This window comes from Oxyura jamaicensis, chromosome 11 (assembly GCF_011077185.1).
Source record: "Oxyura jamaicensis isolate SHBP4307 breed ruddy duck chromosome 11, BPBGC_Ojam_1.0, whole genome shotgun sequence".
Lineage (NCBI taxonomy): Eukaryota > Metazoa > Chordata > Aves > Anseriformes > Anatidae > Oxyura > Oxyura jamaicensis.
This window is the reverse complement of record NC_048903.1, coordinates 3,122,038-3,141,337: the sequence shown is the minus strand read 5'-3', so window position 1 is coordinate 3,141,337 and position 19,300 is coordinate 3,122,038. Positions and strand designations below refer to the sequence as shown.

The following is a 19,300-nucleotide window of genomic DNA, read 5'->3' as shown; positions in this document are numbered from 1 at the left end:
GGTGAAAGGCAGTGGTGGGAACTCACAGCATGCAGGGGGTGGGGGCACAGCAGCATTTCATAAACTAGTATCCTAAACTATTTGAGTTACCACATCAACAGAACAGTAATCTGTGGAAAAAAGAATCAGTGCAAGCCAACATAAGATACTTGTGATGCTTCTGATTAATCTGGTCGCTTTGGAAATAACTTTAAAGCACCAAGGATAACACAGCGTAACACAAACTACTTCATGTAAGCTTTTGATAGCTCACAGCTCATTTGTGAAGCCATGTAACTTCATGTTAGAGATCAGCTTATCAGGGATTGTTCTGCCATAACAAATGGCACGTGAGCTTGACTTTTCAAAGTGTGAAAGTTTTTTATTGCAATACCATTCAAAAACATCAACACCAAATATTAAAAGATACCAACACCAGCATTAGCTAAGCAGAAGGGCCCACTGACTACTCAAGGACTACAACCTGTGCACTGTGAAACAGAATGTGGGGGCACCAAATGAAACAAGTGTCCAGTCTAACACTTGGAGAAATTCCCTCCAAAGAGGTTCTTTCAGGACTAAACCTGAAGCCTCACCATCACTCCTGCAACTAGGAAAATTAACAAGGGGTTATACAGTTAACAATCCCACTCTGCCCTCTTCTCCCACCCACCTGATCTTCCTCTACATTCTTGTCTAACTGTCCTTTCTGCCTTACCTCTTTGCTCAACCTCCAGTCCAACAACACCGCACAGAGGACAGCTTGTCCCACTCTTGCTGAGGAGTGACAAGGAGAGGTACCAACATGCCAGCCAAATGAGGGAGCCAGCTCCAGCCCCACACATCACTTGTCAAGTGCAAGCCCAAAGCATTCATCCACGAAGGATGATAGCTGCTATCACAGCTTTAATGCTTTCACTTTGGGCTGGTTCATTTTTCCTTAATAGAGTACTAATTAACTCAATCATAATCCAGCAACAAATATCTTAAGCAAAGGAACTAAGCCTGATGAAGTCTCGTTTCTCAAGATCCTGGACCACAATTAATGGTTCTGCATCATGGTCGGACCTTGTTCTTTAAGGCATTTTATTTCATCAGAAGTAACCCACCACTGCCTTACACTCAGCTACAAACGGTCTGGGGGAAGAGAAAGACTCTAGATTGCCACCAATAGATGAGAAAGAAGTGGGCTTTTTTGTTTGTTTTTAAATATGCCAGCTCTGGTCCTGCATATCTCCCCAAACCAGTGTCCATAAAGAATTCTAACTTTGCTTTTCAGCAGTGTCCAACCTCCTCCTAATCCCTGGATTGATGTTTCCTTCCTAGAGGAATCTCATTATTTTCGACTGCAGCATCTAATAGGTTCCCCAGTTTCATTCTGCTTCTTGTATGGGAAAAAAAGTTACATTTAACAATAAGTAAGTGTATCAGATAGAGATCAGCTTGGTTTTGAGCAATGGAACACCAAGATACAATGAAACACCACCATGGGACTGTACTAAAGTAGCTAATTTCCTTTCTCCCAACACAATGACCTGAAATAAATATCAATTTTCTCTAGACAAAGAAAGCACCATCAGAGGTTCCTGGAAAATCCCGAAGTGGAAGGGACCCACAAGAATCATGGAGGCCAACTTCTGGATCCACACCTTGTTTCCAATTTATTTCAAAGTAGCTGTACTTGAAAAAAAATAACACATCTGCAACTTCTGACATTAAGATACCTACAGGACATTATCAGGTTTTACAGGGTCCTCTACCAAGATATCTTCATAAGTACATTTTTGAGGCAATGCAACACTTATCTTAGCAAAAGAAATGTCACCATGTCATTTGAAGAGAGAAAAATCATGTTTTCTGTATTATCTACTTTTCCTCTAAAGCAGAAAAGGCACAAATCTAATGTCCAGTATACAGTGAAGCTGGTAAATAGCACATTATATAACAGGGAATAAGATTTGAAGACTTCCAACATTCTCCAATGCTATTAAAGTTTTTTTTTTAAAAAAAAAAGAAAGTTTGCTATGGCGAATGCAGTTCACATTTCCATTTGTAGAGGTGAGCTTCAAAGTTCTGAACCTGACTTAACACAAGCTTGAACTTTTGGCAGCTTTCTGAACAACTAAAAGCATTTTCACAAGCTTTCTAATATCTGGGGCAGTGGTTGGGGGAAGAGAACAAATAGAAAAAGCAACTTCTTTCATTGACACAGATATGGATCTCCAAGCCCAGATGAAGTCTAGATGAGAAACTGAACACTGCAATGAAACAGTTAAAAAGGAAAAAGAATATTTTAAAACCTTTAATGTTTGTTTTCTGGCCAGGCCTCATTAAACAGGAATTCCACAAACCAAAAAGCATTGTGGTTTCTGCAAATTTTTTCTGCATTCAAACACAAAATGAAAGCTTTCAAAGTAAATTCTATAAAACAGAAGAATTAAAGAAGCCAAATCTAACCCAGCAGCTACTGCCTGGCAGTAGGGCACTCATCTTACAGACTCATTTACTTGTTCCAAATCTAGAAAAGCAGAAATTTGAATCCATGCCCACAGTAAAAAAAAAAAATAATAATAATAATGCTAGGTAATCTGGAATCATATTTTAAACCTTTGTCTCTTTACAGTCTTTGGAAAGGAAGCCCCAGTTCATTCCCATTTTATTTCTTCCTGTCTATATAATTCAGGAGTAACTCAACTCTTATACGGATTCAAAACATTCCCACCTCCAACAGCATTACAATTCCAGTCTACTTACACTTAACCATTTACTTAATTGAAAGGCACTACGTATGCATCTTTGAGGGTATGCATCTTTTGGAACCCTAACTAGTTCCCTGACAAAGCTTTTGGTAGAAAACTGCATTTTAATTAAGTTTAGGACTATTTGGGAGTAAAGCTCTTCCTCAATTTTTTTTTAATGCATCAGAAATGTTGACTCCTTTAAATTGGCCAGTCTTCTGCTGCTGTTCTTTCTGATTTTACTTTGGTTGGAACTGCTACCGGCTGCCTTGCTAGAGTTTCTCCTCAAGTTAGAATAGGTTATGGTTTTCTTCTTTCTTGTGTCTAGCGAGGATCCATTCAAGCCATGCCTGTTCTTTAGGTATCTCTTTGGGAAAATACTGCAATTGAAGTACCCACCTGATAATACGTTCCTAGATCATTCCACTTCCAAAACATACCACCAAACAAGCATTATTTAACCAGGTACATGACATTTTTCCTTCTTCTACATGTGATGTCAGTAACTTCCTTTTTAAAAGGCTGCAGAAGGACTAACGTTACACAAGACTCTTCTTGTAGCCAGGTAGCTCAGCTTTTCCACAGCTGATATATGTCAACAACTGAAGGTGACAAATGAACATTCTAGGAGACCTCCCATTTCCAGCTACAGAAAAGCTTATTTCAAAGGAAGTATTTTGCTTTGTATTCTCAGCATTTGTCATCATGAGTTTAGCATACTTGATGGCTTGTCCAGTTATCTTGTTTGGAGCAAACCAATAGGCAGATTAATTTGAATGAAAGCTTGCACAGAAAATATGGGTTTACAACAATAATGAAAACATCTCCAGACATATAGGAAGCATAGAAGCTTAAGCACAGACCTTGAGGTTCCATAGCACAACTTTGGTAGAAGAAAAGGACCAGAAATCCTCTAGTCTAATATCCAGCACAGGGCTTCCTCTACTAGACTGGTTAGCCCCATTGCTCAACTCACGTATCAATACTGTGTTCTACAGCCACATTTTCTAAGCAAATTCTAGTAAAACAGCACATATGTGCAACTGTAAAGTCTGTTTCATCTCCTAATCACTTTCATCCATTTCTTTCACATATTGCTCTCCACCGGTTTTTCAAATCCCTTAGTTAAATGACTGAAAATACTTTGCTTTCAAGTTTCCTTGATAAATAAGAGTACGTACTTATGAGGCGTATCAATGAGAAGGCGTCACTGAGTATTTCAAAATTGAAGTGAGCAGCAAACAACTTGGCTTATAAAACAAACAGGACAGAAGAATCGTTATACACAAAGCTCCTGAGGTAAGTTTATAGTTTGGAAAGCATTGGCAACCAAGGTTAAGTACACATTGTTAGTGGAGAAAAACAGTTTTTGGAGAAACAAGCAGAAAAGTAATGAAATGCCAAATTTTGGAAGTTAAAGTCCTAGTAACAGTTACTACTCTTCTAATAAAATCCTTATGTGATGTGAGGCAGGAGTCAACACTATCCTTGACAAACACATTGCCATTCTTGAAAAGAAAATTGAGGACGAAGTACCTTCTCACCATTTAGGAAAACACAGCAGGTTAGTTTCAAACCATGTTACCAGCTTGGCAGTTGGAATCTGTCTCCATATTTAGTAATTACTTACCATACAACCAATTCTCAGAGCAATAAAAACAGTACTTTCTTACATTAAAAGCATACAAACCATTCTATGATGAACATACGACTTAATGTGACCAGAAGTATATCCAAAAACAAATGGCAGCAGAGGTCTCCTGATATTCTCTCAACAATGTGGTACGTGTAGCTTTTCAGAAAACAATGCATTAAAACTATGCCACCCTTAAGACTGTTTCTGTAGTCTCGGCTGCAGCTGTGTCAAGTGTTGCCATCCCTCCATGCATGCCACCCCCCCTCTGTATATGTTTTCCACTTACCTTGATGACATGAACATTTTAGGACATTCTGATTCTGTCAGGTCATAGGCTTGAACAGCGTGGAAAATTTACCTTGCAGTAATTCTATCATGGTCTCAGCAGTAAAACTAAAAAAAAAAAAGTTAAAAACTCTTAAGAAGTCATTTTGTGTAAGATGCTGTGCTCTAAAAAAGACAAGTTGAACACTTCCCATGTAATCACAAAAAATGAAACAATACAACTCTGCAAGAATGCAATTGTAACTTTTGACCATAATTGTGTAGAATATTAATGTTCTGATTATATGAATTCAAATGAGTGGGGAGAAGCAGTACCTGCCCTCTAGGAATGCTATATAACTACAGTGTCCCACTTTAAGTTTTCTTGTTCCACCTTCAATCAGATGAACTTAGAAAACTTAGAAAGCAGATAGTACACCATCAATTCGCATTAATGCACCAAAGAATATTACATTTGGTAATGACAACAACTTAGGTTAAACACGTTAAAAAAAAAAAAAAAAACAGCAGCTCATGAGCAAGTCTGAAGCTGTCAGCAAGCTTCCTTGTACAATACCACCTGCATGAAGAGCAGCTCAGATGCACTGATCCCTCCACTGCATCACTTAGTACAAAAGGCCAACATATTACATACACAAAATGTTTTAGAAAGTTCTGCAGTAAAGATACAGCATTGCCAGAAGGTGTACTATGCGCCACACAGAAATAGAAAGGCCTTTATTATTACAAAGAAGAGTTGAGGATTATATAAAGCCAAACTGAAAAATAATCTACATTCTACTTCATTTTGATATCCAAACATACAAGGAAAAAACAGCAGATTAGGTCACTTCTTGAGCAGAGGCACATCCAAGCAAAGAGGCTAATCTGCGACAAAGGACTCCCATAACTAAGCTTAGACTGTGTTTTGAGAAAAGATTACTTAAATGGAATATATAATATATATTCCATTTGCCAGTCCGTATACTGATTCATATAGCAGCACGCCGCCATAACAGTCTTATTACATAACTTTTGTTGCAATCATTCTCCAGCATGAAATTAGATGAGTTCACCAGAAAATATTTACCTTTTCAATGAACTTCTATAATTATACATCTACAGCAAAGAAACAGACCACTGCCATGACAATGCTGTGCACTTCCTCAGAGATCAGACTGGGGACAAGGCCATCAGGGAGATCTGCTGATGCATGAGGATTACTAGGCCAAGATAGCTGTTTTAGTAATCTTTGCCTATTAAGTAGATCAGAACAAAGCTCTTTTCCTTTTTGTCATTCTTCAAAAAGCAACAAAAGGATAAATTCCCACCGCAGATTTCACAATCCAGAACAGAAGCCTCTTGGTTCCTGCCCTTTTGGAGACGCTTCAAAGGGACAAGGACCGCACAGACTGCCCTGTGATATTTGGGCCGTAGCCACTTGTAAACAACAGAAGATGAATTCCAAGTGCAACTGATCTGAGTTTCTTAGCCAGGTCCTAATCTCAATTCCTCATCTATTAAAGGTAACCTCAATTATATATAACTTTGTTAATTAGAAAGAAACAAGGGGCTTTTTCTGTGGGTAGGAGTAGAATAAAAAAAAAAAACAAAACTCAGTTTCTCTTGAAAAATAAGTCTCTTGGCTCATTGCAACAGAAAATAATTGAAGTAGCCATAAAAATACAAATAAAGTTTTATACAGTCACAGAATTTCCCAGCTAAATTTGATGGGCAATTGAGCCATGACTAATTTATGACCAAATACAACAGTAGGCCCTTGCTCCGGGCTACAGAGTTTGGAGCCTAGATTCCAGTACTAAGCTCTCACCACTTCTGTGCACACAAATATACCTGAGGCCCTAGTTTTGGGCAAGGTATTTGTTTGGAGCTCAAGCCATCACCTCAAACCCTTTCTGAAGGGTTTGGCCACCCCAGCAGCATGCTGCAGTTTTGAGGAAAACACTCGACCAAACACAGAGGTGGGACCACGGCAAGCTGCATGGCACCTCACTAGATGGCTGCCAAGTTGCAGTGAGCAGCTGTATCTGAAATTATACCTACTAAAAGAGGAGAGTGGCAACTCCATGAGGTATTGCAGTTGTGCATCAACTGTATTTCCTTTGTCCTGGAAGGACGAAGGGGAAAACATGCTGCGACCTGAAGCTGAGTTGTGTTTACCGTATTTTAAGCTTTGCTGTGTCTTTTTCTGCCCCTCTAGGACAGCACTGGCAGCCTCACGGAGCACACCCCGCAGTTTTCCGACCCCAGCGCCGCAGACAGGCTCCCGCACCGCCCTGAGGTGCCCCCAGCTCGCCGAGCTCCCAGCTTGCAACGCCCCTCTCTCGCCATCTACCACCCAGAGCCGGCCGCGTATTTTCGGCCTGCGGGGCAGGAGCAGGGCCCGGCGAGAAAGTTTCAGGCTCCGCCGCCTCGGCAGCCCCCCTGGTGAGGAGAGCCCCGCGGCGCCGCCGCCTTCGCGCCCTTCCCTGAGGGGAGTGCCCGGCCCCAGCGGCCGCCGCCATTTCGCTTCTCCTCAGGCGGTCGCCCCTCACAGCGACCGTGCTTCCTTCAACCAGCTTCCCCACCCCAGGAGTGGGCCATGACCGAACTGAGGTACATGTAAGCAGTATGCTGTAGTTAATTGAAAACAATAATATTGAGGTCGGTGCTATTTTACCTCTCCCCGCTGCTCTGGCACAGCAGCACACCATGGATGCGTGCCTGGTATAGTCCCCACTAACCCCAGCAGGCTGGCTGCAAGTGTTATCCCAGCAGGCCAGTGCTGCAGGAAACAAACAAGGCCTGTGCATCAGCTCTGAGCTAATATAAGATCAATAGAAAGCTAAACAGTCATTTAAATCTCTGAGTTGATGGACGAACAGTCACCCAGCAGACACCCAAGGACAGCCGCCAAGGACCTCACTTACAGTGACAAAAATTTACTTGTATACAAGTGAATTTTAGCCAGTTCAGAGGCATGTGACAGGCATGTGACAGGCTTTCCCCCATCCTCTGAAGCTGTGTAGATGAGAAACTACCCACAGGTGGGAACTAAAAACTGCAGATCTTTGTGTAAATAGTAACTGGGTAATCCCTCCCACCAGCTGTAAAGAGCAAGAGACAGGATGAAAGAAGAGGATGAGGACTTAAAATCCAGGTCCTAGCATTGTTTTCTTAACCATTCCTGTCTAACCAGGTGCCATACATAACTAAAAGTCAATGACCATCATCCATTTAAATACCTGGAATTACAGTCACAGATAGCGCGCCTATATCAGATGCCTTTTTGTCAGCATGTAAAAAAACTGAAGAGCTGTAGGGGTCACTTCTTTCTCTTCAGTGCCTACAGGCCTGCCTTGGGTTTCAGCTGTAACAATGTTCACTCAATAGCATTTAGTGCTGAGGGCAAGCTGATAAATAGCCACTTAGTATTGGAAATCCATCAGTAACAGCAGTCCAATTGTCTGATTTGGTAAGCTTCTGCCTAAACATCAGCAAAACCAAAATGACTGTTTTTCCCTTACTAATCAGATTTCTGAAATGGTTTCATGCTGGAAAACACCATTAATACCATTTTTCAGAAAAACGTTTTTGCTAATTGTGAGTCATAATCAAGCAATTAGTAAAACATAATCCATTATGTAGAAAATTGGAAAATTACTTATGTCTTTCTATGCAAACGATTAGAATTAAGGTGGCCTTCACACTTGCTGTTTGCATTGTGTCTTGTCTCAAAGTTTATTTTGTGCTACAATATTACAAGTGTAGGCCTCAAAGAATAAGTACTGCAAGAGAAATTAAGGATATATTAATTCTTACACAGGTACCTTCTAATATGGTTGCTCTTTAGACAAACCTTTAGGGAAAGCCTGCAGCCACCAGAACTGTGACTACACACAAGGTATGAGAACACAGGCCTAGTTCCATGCTCTAAGAGCACCATTTCCATGGTGCACATGGATAATCCTTTTCACAAGGGTGTATAACATTGAGTATAGCTTGATTGAGCAGGCAACACTTCAAATTCAGTTAAAGAGACTGAAGTCTCACTTGCTGAGCTCACTTTCTGAGAGTGGCATCTACTCTGACAGCTTGTTGTCTGTTCATAAACTAGAGAAAAGTTTTGCTCTCACCTGTCTCAATATGAAATGCCTTGTCTAAAGAGTAAGGACCAGAAGCTCTGGTTGTGGTCTGTAGTTATGCTCCCTCATTCAAGAGCACATGGCTTACCATTTTTATTAATCTATATTGTGAAGTTTTCTGAGTACTGTAAAGTTTCATACAGTACGTGTAATTATTAAGCTGTTCTGAAGTTGTTTAGAAATTATGTTCAGTTGATAAGACCTACTATGTATAAGGGGTTAGAAAAAAAATAAGTCTCCTTAGCTCACTGCAGCATGAGAAAATAAAGAAATTGTGAGAGAAAGTATTGCCAAGTTATAGCAGATATATAATATAGTTCGTCCTTTTCTTATAGGCTGTGCAGCATGTTGAAAAGCTTGAGTCTTCTGAAATAGATGCCTTCCGTTTTTGTCTAGACTTTCAGCTGAATTATTTAGGTTAGTGCAGTTACACTCTTAATCACATGCACAAGAAACAAGCAAGCCTGTACACTTTGCCCAGTGTTGGAAAAGCAATTGAGGCATGCTTGTTGTTGTAGAGTTCTCTAAGACAAACTAGAACTTGAGTATTTAGCGAGAGCTCACCACCTTTTACTTCCTTTGTGTTGCACAGAGTCTAACATGGGAACAGATTATGAAATAAATGCTTGGGGGTTAGTCAAGCAAAGGCCTGCTGGTTACTACACTATCGAATGATAGGGTCTATTGTAGGAAACAAAAGGAGTGATTTCCAGTTCTCCATCTTAGTGTCCCTGCAGAATAACTACGTACAGTAAATCTTCAGTAACACAGCAGCTATTTCTTGTGATCCTGGCACACAATAAGGCATGAAAAAGTCAGCTAGATGAACGAGATAGCACATCCTTAAGTAACAGTTGTCAGCTGAGGCTTGCCAGCTGGCTGGGCAGAATGCTCTAGTCCCATCAGTTAGGCAGAAAGGTAACCTGCAGGCTCCCTAACTTTTAGGGGGTCATTCTTATCTCACCAGGAATGGAGGAACACATACCCTTATTGTTCCTACAACCACTGAATGGCAGAAGGAACATGCAATTCCAGAAGCTTCATCTTAAATCCTTTGTAATCCCCTTATGGCTCATCAAACCTCTTTCATAAATCTCAGCAAAACAGCAGCAACTGCAAGGACTAAGACCAAGACAGAATCACAGAGAAAAATGGAGAATGCACACTGCTGAGAAGGCTCACCAGCAACACGATCAGATGGATATTCCTTACTGCTTTTCCATAAGGAAGTGTTAGGTCAAGGGTTATGCGTTAGTGCCAAACACCAGGTCAACTTTGCAAATCGTTGCTAAGATCCCGGTAAAGTCAGTCTTTGCATTTTTATCATTATTTTTCTCTCTTCTTAAGCTGATGCACACCATGAACTCTCTTCTACAGAGAGAAGAGTTCTTGTACTCTTTTCTCTCTTCCTTTGCCAGCCTAGGAAAAACAGTCAAATTAAAGCTAAACAATGGTTCTCTTGTCATCTGCAAATATTAACAGGAACAAAAACACTGGTGAGGGCGAAGAGTTGTTTAAGCTAAAGGGCAATTTTGTTATGAGATCAAGTGGCTATAAACCAAGAATAAATCTAGGTTAGAGATTAGAAGGCTGGGAAAGTGTTCCTGAGCAAGACCTCATATCTCAGTTAACGACTGAGATAGGAAAAAAAAGAAAAAAACCTAAGTTTTAGCAAGTTAAAACTCATGTTTTAAAGGAACACATCCTATTTTCTCCACACTCACAGAATGATTAAATTTAATTTGGTTCTACCATTAGTTGTAGCGTACTAACTTCTGGGCAGACCAATATGCTTGCTGCTTTAAACTCAATTTATGAACCACTTATTTCACATTTCTGCTGCTCTGAGAACTGAGGCTATTCCCCAGCGAAAGAAAGAGTCAGTCATTGGAAGTGTAAAATCCCAGAGACTGCATCTCTGCCATTTCAGGGCATGAGCTGCAAGGTAATCCTGGTGGAATATGAAGACTCCTGCAAGGACAAGAAATAGCTTATTTTGCTAGTAACGCTAATATAGAAAAGGACAAGTTATTTGTGCAAACATACATATGCACTTTTGGAAAGCAGAATTGGGAGTTATTCTCACCCAGTAGAAGCACGTTCCCTGCTAGCCCCATTCTCACTGTAGCCCACTGACAATAGGCTCCATCATGACACGCAAATTCGTGAAGCGTTCCATATTTTGGGGGGATCTCATCAATGTGTGGGAGACAGAGGGATTTGGCCAACCTCTTTTCAGTGGTTCGTGGGGACAGGACAAGGGGTAATGGCCACAGGATGGAGCACAGGAAGTTCCACACCAACATGCGAAAGAACTTCTTCACAGTGAGGGGTGATGGAGCTCTGGAACAGGCTGCCCAGGTAGGTTGTGGAGTCTCCTTCTCTGGAGATATTCAAGGCCTGTCTGGGTGCCTACCTGGACAGCCTGCTCTGAGGAACCTGCTTTGGCAGGGGGGTTGGACCCGATGATCTTTTGAGGTCCCTTCCAACCCCTGCAATTCTGTGATCTCTCAGTAGCTGGGCTAAAATAGTTGAAAGATAGGCTGCTTTTGTAGAAGGGAAAGCAGAATTTGCCTTCTCCCATCTTCCTTTTGCTCTTTGATTTAACCTTTAATTCAATCACATGAGTAATTGTATCCCCACTTTTTTAACCATACAGGCTGTCTGCCATTCACTCTTCCCAAGCCCAAATTACTACCAGCTCCAGGACTGGGAGTTTTACCTCTCATCCAGCTCTCATTATGGTACTCACACTTCCAAAATACGTTTGTCATGCATTTAGCAGAGTGGTAGTTTTACCCCACCAAGTGTAAAGAAGCCTTTAATCCTGCTGGCTTGGAATATCCCAGCTCCACCTCCAATTCACTGCTCTTACTGTTCAGCTATAAGATTTTTTTTCTTCCTGTTAATCGGATTGCAGAAAGACGTCTAAGACTTACTTCAATCATACACAACACTTTGTCCTGCAGGTGTCCTTCTAGGGAAAAAGAAAAAACACAGACACAAAGTGCTCTGAAGAATTAACTACCACGAACAGAAAGAGGTAAGCTGCAGGTAAGGAGGAAAAAACCTGAAGGAGAGCAGCAGCAGCCAGCAGGGAGCACCACTGCTGATAGCTCACGGATCTGCAACAGTCTTCATGCTCTCTCAGGATGCTTGCATGCTCTGTGTTCCCAAAGACAAGCTACTCCAAGCTGTAACCACCAGCTAGGTATTTGCTTGCCACATCTCTTATGCAGGGCAACTAAATAATACTTCAGTAAAAGCTATGTATATGCCATTTGTCTCTGCATATCCCTGCCTGCACTGCAGAGCAGGAGTACAGTTCTGAGATCATTGTGACATGCTGAGAAAAATATTCCCCATGCTCTTTTATGGAAAAAGAAGCTGGGTAGGAGCCTTTCCCCATATGTTTGCAACCCTTGCTGTTTACTTCTAGTTGCAAAGGACTACTGCAACAGCTCCTGGTTGAAGGGCACAGGAATGCAGGGTGATTCTAGCTGAACTGCTTTTTCATGAGCTGCAATTACTGTGTGAGTCTTGCTGAAGTCCTCTCATAGAAACAAAAGGAAGACAAGCTCTAGCTGTGTGAGAACAGTAGGTGACAGCAAAAGGAATCGTGCCTCCCCATGCAACACACGCAAGTAGTACTGCTATCAGTACAGAGAAAAAGGGAAGACAAAGCAGGCTGATCATTTGGCAGTCAGAGGTGATAACCTGCAAGTTGTCAAATGTGGTCCAATTCTAGAAACAGATTATTTCAAAGTAACTTTATACCAGACCATGTATAATACTCTCAGTGAGAGGGAAGACAGGAGCTTCTTTCTCCTCTCTTCTAAGCTTTCTACAACAGCACAGACAAACCTTGGATTTCATACAGGTTATCTATAGCACCATTTCAAGACCACTGTGGCAGGCCAGTGTTTCTGCTCAATAGTTACGCCTTGTTTCTGTGTAGTATCTGCATTCTAGACTAGTCAGATGGTCTCCAATATGTACTCCAGAAAGGAGAATCTTCCCACAATAAAGGCTCTTTCTGTTAGCATGCTGTTGCTAGTAACTGTTGGTGCAGATGTCTGTTCTCATAACCTCAGAAGATTTAGGAAATGGCCCACTAGAGAGTGTCACTGCATCAGAGAAGTCCTTCCAACATTTAATCAGTTATCCCTAAGATAGTCCCTTCACATAATGATAAAAATCTCATTTATCCTGAAAGACTCATAAAAGTGCATAGTCTCTGAATCTCCTAGAGAGATGGTGCTGAAGAGGGCTGGTCAGCAGCATGCTGTCTCCTTGCCCAAAAGCAGTCTTATTAGTAGGCTGCAAACATTGAGCAAGGGAAGGGTAAATAGGACAGGTACTTTGTTTACAGTAGTCAGTAAATCTCACCAGAGCTTTCAAGACTTAATATCTTGACAATCAATACTACTCAGGAGACATGCATTGACACTGAGATTAAGTGACCAGTTCCGTTTTACAGGTTAAAAGGCGCAAAGCTAATAACACATTAAAATAACAAGTAACTGCAGCAGAGTATTAGGACTGCTAGGAACCAGAGAAAGGCTAATCCAAATCCCAAATCACACTACCCACAAGCCTTCCAAGCACCAGAGAAGCTAACACAGTGAGAAGTAGGGTTTGTTTTCTCAAGGAACAGCAATGGAGATAGTTCTTTGCAAGCCCCAGACCACAACCAGTACTTCCAAAGACACCAAGCAGCAGAACACACTCACCACTTGAAGACAGATGCTTCTAGCATACTACTCCTAAGAACCTCAGTACCAGAGCAGAAACAACTACATGAGACTCCATTTTGACCAAGACAAAAGCCCCTACCTGTTACACTGTAGTTACACAAGGCAGAAACTCCAAGAACACAGCCAAAACCTTGAGAAAAGGAGGCTCTTCCTCCCTCAGGTGCTATTAATACTCATTAGAAGCACTGCAGGCAGGAGTGGCAGTCACTGCTGGCCCCATAGCTAATGTAAAAGGTGTGAGTGCACCTGCACGTGGGAATGAGGCTCAGTAATACCAATCTGTGGCGAGGGAGACAGGTAGTGTTTTAAATGTTCTTAGGTCATTCTCTTGTTTCTTTGTTAACACTGGTAAAAGAAAGACCAGGCAGATTACAATAATGTGTGTTCTAGACTGGGAAATAGGTAAAAGCATAGGGTTCCCATAGCTTGGTGCACCAGTGTGCTTGCTCCTGCTAGTTTGCGGTTAAACGTGCTGTTCCCTGGCAGAAGGAATTCTGCGTTACCTACGGTGCCCCCACATACCCTCTCCGGGTACTCAGGACTCATTTCTGGATCACTGATAATGACCTAGGGATGAGTTTTTTACCCTCATGGTCCAAAACGTCCAGAGTAGCTGGGAACTACAGCCAAGCAGTATGCCAAGGGCAACCTGAGGCCTCTGTCTCAAAGTGCGCATACACGTGATGTTGAGGAGGTACTGGAGGGGAAACACTGAAGGCCCAAAAAGGGAAAATGTGAAGGAGAGGAGGATCTGTCTCTTACAGAATAGAGTCCTTCTCTTAACATCATCAAGGCTGGGCAGAAATGAGCTAAAAGTGATTAAGTCAAACTGGGGCACCCAGGCCCATAACAGCGTTATAGAATGGCACTCCTGATTCCATGTGTTCACATTGGATGGTAGTGGTATGCTGAGCATGAGGCAAGTTCTGTTTAAGAGATCTTTTATTAGAAGTGTACCAGTTCTGGGGAAAAAAACTCCTTCATGAAAGCACATGTTCAATTTGAAACTGCATGGAGGTTTCAGCAAGCACATGAATACCGCATTTTAAAATGAGGAAGAACAAGCAACATAAAATTGCATAATTCCAGTTGTGAACAAGAAATTGCATAAATTCCCAGAGCTCCTATTCCTACTGCACGTTCTGAGAAGCATAAAGTCAGCATATTGAGCACATCCTCATTCTCTTTCAGAATTCAGTAGGCTCTCAGAAGTATCTAAAAGCTGCAGAACATAAGTCATACCTGCAGAGATAGGACATGCATAATGTCACTTTCCCAGTGACAGTAATAGAAGTGGTATCTATTCACACCATTTGTAATGTTTATTGGAAAAAACAGCAACAACTGAGAAGCGTGAGTATTTTCCCCACTGCTAAGCCTGGTGACTGAAATAGAATTTGGATCTCTATATTGCTCCTGTTTGTTTGTTTTTCAGTGTTAAATCAATCAGTATGTAGAATCGTGCATTTGTGCTAGTACTCGAGTAATGCAACTCAAATGTAATTCTGCTGACAAGAGGAGTTCCATATGAGAAAAGCTCTAGCCTCTTCTTTTGGCTTAGCAGAGCTGCCTGAGCCTAGCTAAGGTTTGTTTTTAACTTTATCTATGGTACTTGAGTAACCCGTAGAGATGCCCCAGTCAGAAACACGTTCATCCAAATTCCGTTTAAATCCGGCGCCTCAGACCCACACAGTATTGCACTTGGAGGAATTTCTGATTTCAAACTGAACACCAAGAGTTAATTTAAAACTCCCAAATTAAACCCCAGCACGATGACATCTGAGGCTTTCTTCCCGAGGACTTCAACAACTTCTGAGAGCTCTGCTATCTCCCAGGAATTTGTATGTCACAGGCCAGATACCCTACTGCAGCAGGCTGGAGGGTCTCTTTATGAGTGTTTGACACAAGCTTGTTCTATTATAGCAGTATCTAAAACAACTTGGGCATTTGAGTTTGAAGCAAGTCTAATTCTTTAGTTACAAAGGTAAGATCGATTTCTTGACCTCTTTTGGTATCTGTGAGATACCCCATAAAGGAAGAGAAATGTCAGCATCAAGAGAAGATCAACTTTGCTAAGCATGTACACATTTTCCTCTAAACCTCTTATCTGTAGGACTATCGACTTTAAAAAGAAAATGTTTTTCTAATTTGCCTTCTCCGCTCCTTAGAAAGTTTGCCACTTTTTGCCCAATTTAAAGACATTATTGAGTTTCCCTAAAAATACTGACAGGCAAGTTGTAGTGCCCAAGATTTGTTGTAGAAATGTGGTTAGTAACTGGATTCTAATTAGATTTTGATACTTAAGCCTGGGGTGAGAAGGGTCAGGCTCTTAATCGTGTTAGACTTTGAAGAGATTACAGGAGTGACTTTTCCCTCCTCGCAGACTTTGCACTAAGAGCCACCTCTCTTTAACTGGATTGAACCACTACATGTAACTTGATAAAATGTTGGCACATTATGCTCTATTAGCTATAAAATCACATACACAAATTTATTCATTTTGCAATGCCTGCAGCACTGAATCACAGTGTGAAAAAGGGCACCCCACACATTCTTCTACTAGAATAAACTCTTGGCATAATCACAAATGTCCAATTAAACAAACGCTGTGAATTCTAACAGGATTTGTTCTCTCTGCAGCCTTCTCTGACAGAGGTATGAACACAGGAATAAGACTGCTTCTATCTCCAGCTTCTCAATGAGTTTTCTTTGACTTACTGCCTCTGTGTAGGTCAGAAATAATAGTTAAGAGCATCTGTGTCACTTCTACTGTCATTTTTGTTCTGAACTCATGCAAAGTGAGGGTTTCAGGAGAATGACCACTCCTGTTATCAAGGAGAAGCTAAAGCCAGGGGTGGAGGGATAATGTACAGGGATATTAAACCATGGGGTTATGTAGCCTAGAACTGATGAGTTGATATTCTCCTTTCACACACCTGTCCTTCCACCTCCTTCCCAGCAAGTACTAGTTCTTACAGCTTAAGACACATTTCAAGTAATTAGATCTGTCTTCCACAGTTATCAGCAGCAATAGCATTTTAAAATCTAAATTGAAAATTGACATGTGCTGTAGAGCAGAGGTTGAACTTGGAATTAATCTCCCTGATTTTGCATGTAAGTTTACAACCGTGGGATCAAGGAGCCTTCAGAATTAAAGAAGACCTCTAACTCTTACAGAAATAACCCATTTTCTCCAAAGATGTCATTCTGGGCTGCTGTTGTTCCCAGCGGCAGTTCCCAGTGGCTCTTCCCAGTGTACAGCCTATCCAGCAAGGCAGAAATAATACTGCACATGAGGCAGCAGAAGATGCTGTTGTGGTTTAACATCAGAACCAGATTTAGCCATATTAGGATGTAGCCATACTGACTTTCAAGACAATGTTTTCTACTCACAATATGCATTCTTAAAATGTATGGCCTGATTTTACAGAGCCTGAGCTCCCTCAGTTATGTGCATTTTATGCCAGTTTCCATTCATTACTGACATAACAGCTAGCAGGCAGAAAAAAAGTAGATGAAGGGTGTGTTCTGTCCCCAGGCGCAAGGAGTAAAACATGCCTGTTTAAAAAGAGTTGTTTTTTAAAATCTAAGAAAAAAAAATAAATTGTATTAACCATGCAGCACTCTGGAAGCAACTTTGCTGCTATGCCTTGGTCACTGCAGAATGCTGCGCAGCTTTAGCTTAAGTTGTTTAAAAACAGGGCATGAGAGTTAAACTGAATCCACCTAAGAGACGGGGTGGAGGCAGGAGGAAATGTAAAGCTCATCTGCTTTTCATTGTCTGTTCATTTTAGTTGGCTGGCCTGGCTGACCACTTCAATAAACTCTTCTGAGGTGAGAAATATCTCCATAAATGCAAGCAAGTTGTAGCAAATGATAATGAAGAGAGCCCAGCCAAGCACAGTTCTATGAAAAACAGAGCTGAAGCCATTCTGACGAGGCAGGAGTTGTGCTAGTTTAAAGTCTATAAACAACAAACAGGGCAATGCTTCACCCCAGCACAGCTGGCCTCTGAGGAAGCTAATTGTACTTGTTCTTGAAAGAGAAAGGAGCAGATAAGCCACAAAGGGTTATATTGTGGGAACAGCTTGCATGGACTTTGGTGAAGGACATGAAAGGAACCAACTAAAAATACATTCAATCCTGATTGTAGCCAGCTTATTTTGATGGGGACAATTTACATATCTCATTTAGATAGTTGATGTTTTTGTGATGATTTTTTTTAAACCTCAGCAATTTATTCATTATTAACTTTTTTTTTTTTTTTTTTTTTTTTTTTTTAAGTCTGTAAAGCAAATCAAGGTATTTAAACATACCTGTAAATTTAAGAGCAGAATGAAATTCATTGTTACACTTATGGAATTGTTTCAGATGTATAACAAGAAAATCCTATATATATCACTATGCAAAGCAGGCAGCTTTTGCAAAGAACTAAATTCATGTAACTTGCTACCTATTCTATATTAAGTCTTGAATTTAGAATTTACGCATCTCAATTTTAAGCTGTAATTCTTGTAATCCTTACTGTTGTTTGGAAAATGAGAGTGGGTCTCCTGTAGGAGAGGGAGTAACTTCCTGCCATTTGAAAGATCCGACCAAATATGAATTCTCGCATACTGATTATAAGACACTGAGGAGCAACAATCAGATCTGTTAACAACACTTGAATTTGGGTTCTTTCTTTAATTCTATACATTCTTTTTCATCCCCATGGTCTGCTGGCTGATGGTGTTGCTTGTTGATAAACAAGGGAGAGGACTATGCTGTCAGAGAGGGTTCACACTTAGCATTGAAAACGGAATGTGCAACAGCTGGATGTAAGCTGCAGTCTGTATAATAGATACAGATCCTCTTGTATTAAGTCACGTGGCAACAAGTATTTGTTGGGAGAGTCACACCTCAGCCCTCATGTTTCAGTTTGCCAGAGGGAAGAGCTTTTCTAAGGTAACAGGTTTTGAACGTCAGTGGTCTGGTTGGAAGGAAGAACTTGCCTTCACTCAGATTCACTGCCTTGACCTCCTGCAGAAGTGCAAAGGACAGGCCAACTCTTACCAAAATACGAAGAAGCCTGCCAGCTGTGTAGCGGTACGTTCCCTACACAGACGGCTATCCTTCAGATCCCTCCAGTAGCTTACTGTATTTGAACCTTGGAGCTTCCTGTACATCTGGAGGGGATGGACAATACTGTGTTCTGCTAGCATCAGTATTCTATTGGCAGTGGAAGAAACTACAGCAAGAGGACACCTCCCAGCTTGGAGCTGGCAGGCAACATATATGGTGAATTGTCTACTGTGGGGCTTCATAAAAAGGATCATTTTATGAAGACTGACTTTGCCAGACAATTAACTTTTATCTCACATCCAACACTGCAATTTAATGAGAAGTTTAAACATGCAGAACATCACCGCTGGTCCCACGGACATGGTCCCATCCCATTGCTATGTGGCTGCATGGATGCACAAAAAAAGGCAGAGGGAGAAGACACAAGAACAAGCAGAAGAGAACAGGCAAGACTGCCTCCAGCAGCAGTGGCAAGTTACAACAATTAAAAACCTTTCAGGAAATTCCCTAGATTTGAGCTAAGAGCAACATTGAGCAATACTTAAAGGGTTGCATGTGTATCTGACAGCAGAAACACAGGCACCTCCTGGGTTCAATGAAAGAAAACAGATTAATAGTATCCAGGCACTGAATATTTATGCATCAAAATGGTAGTTTGTTGCTTTCATCTCTCTTTTGAAGCGAACGCAGAATACCCTGTGATAGGTTCTGACTACCTTC

The 19,300-nt window shown here is 41.2% G+C and overlaps 1 long non-coding RNA gene across 2 annotated transcripts in view; it reads right to left on the bottom strand.

The window, feature by feature from the left end:
- The window catches only part of LOC118172922, a 256,732-nt gene extending 243,022 nt beyond the window's left edge, over positions 1 to 13,710 (bottom strand). Inside the window, exons 1-2 of one of the 2 annotated variants that reach the window (XR_004753897.1) lie at positions 13,599 to 13,710; positions 4,640 to 4,746 (exon numbers count right to left, since the gene is read on the bottom strand). This is a non-coding gene — a long non-coding RNA (uncharacterized LOC118172922). Of the gene's footprint in view, positions 1 to 4,635; positions 4,747 to 13,598 lie in introns of both variants that reach the window. The other variant, XR_004753896.1, reaches the window with a different exon arrangement.
- Between the last annotated feature and the right edge of the window lie 5,590 nt (positions 13,711 to 19,300).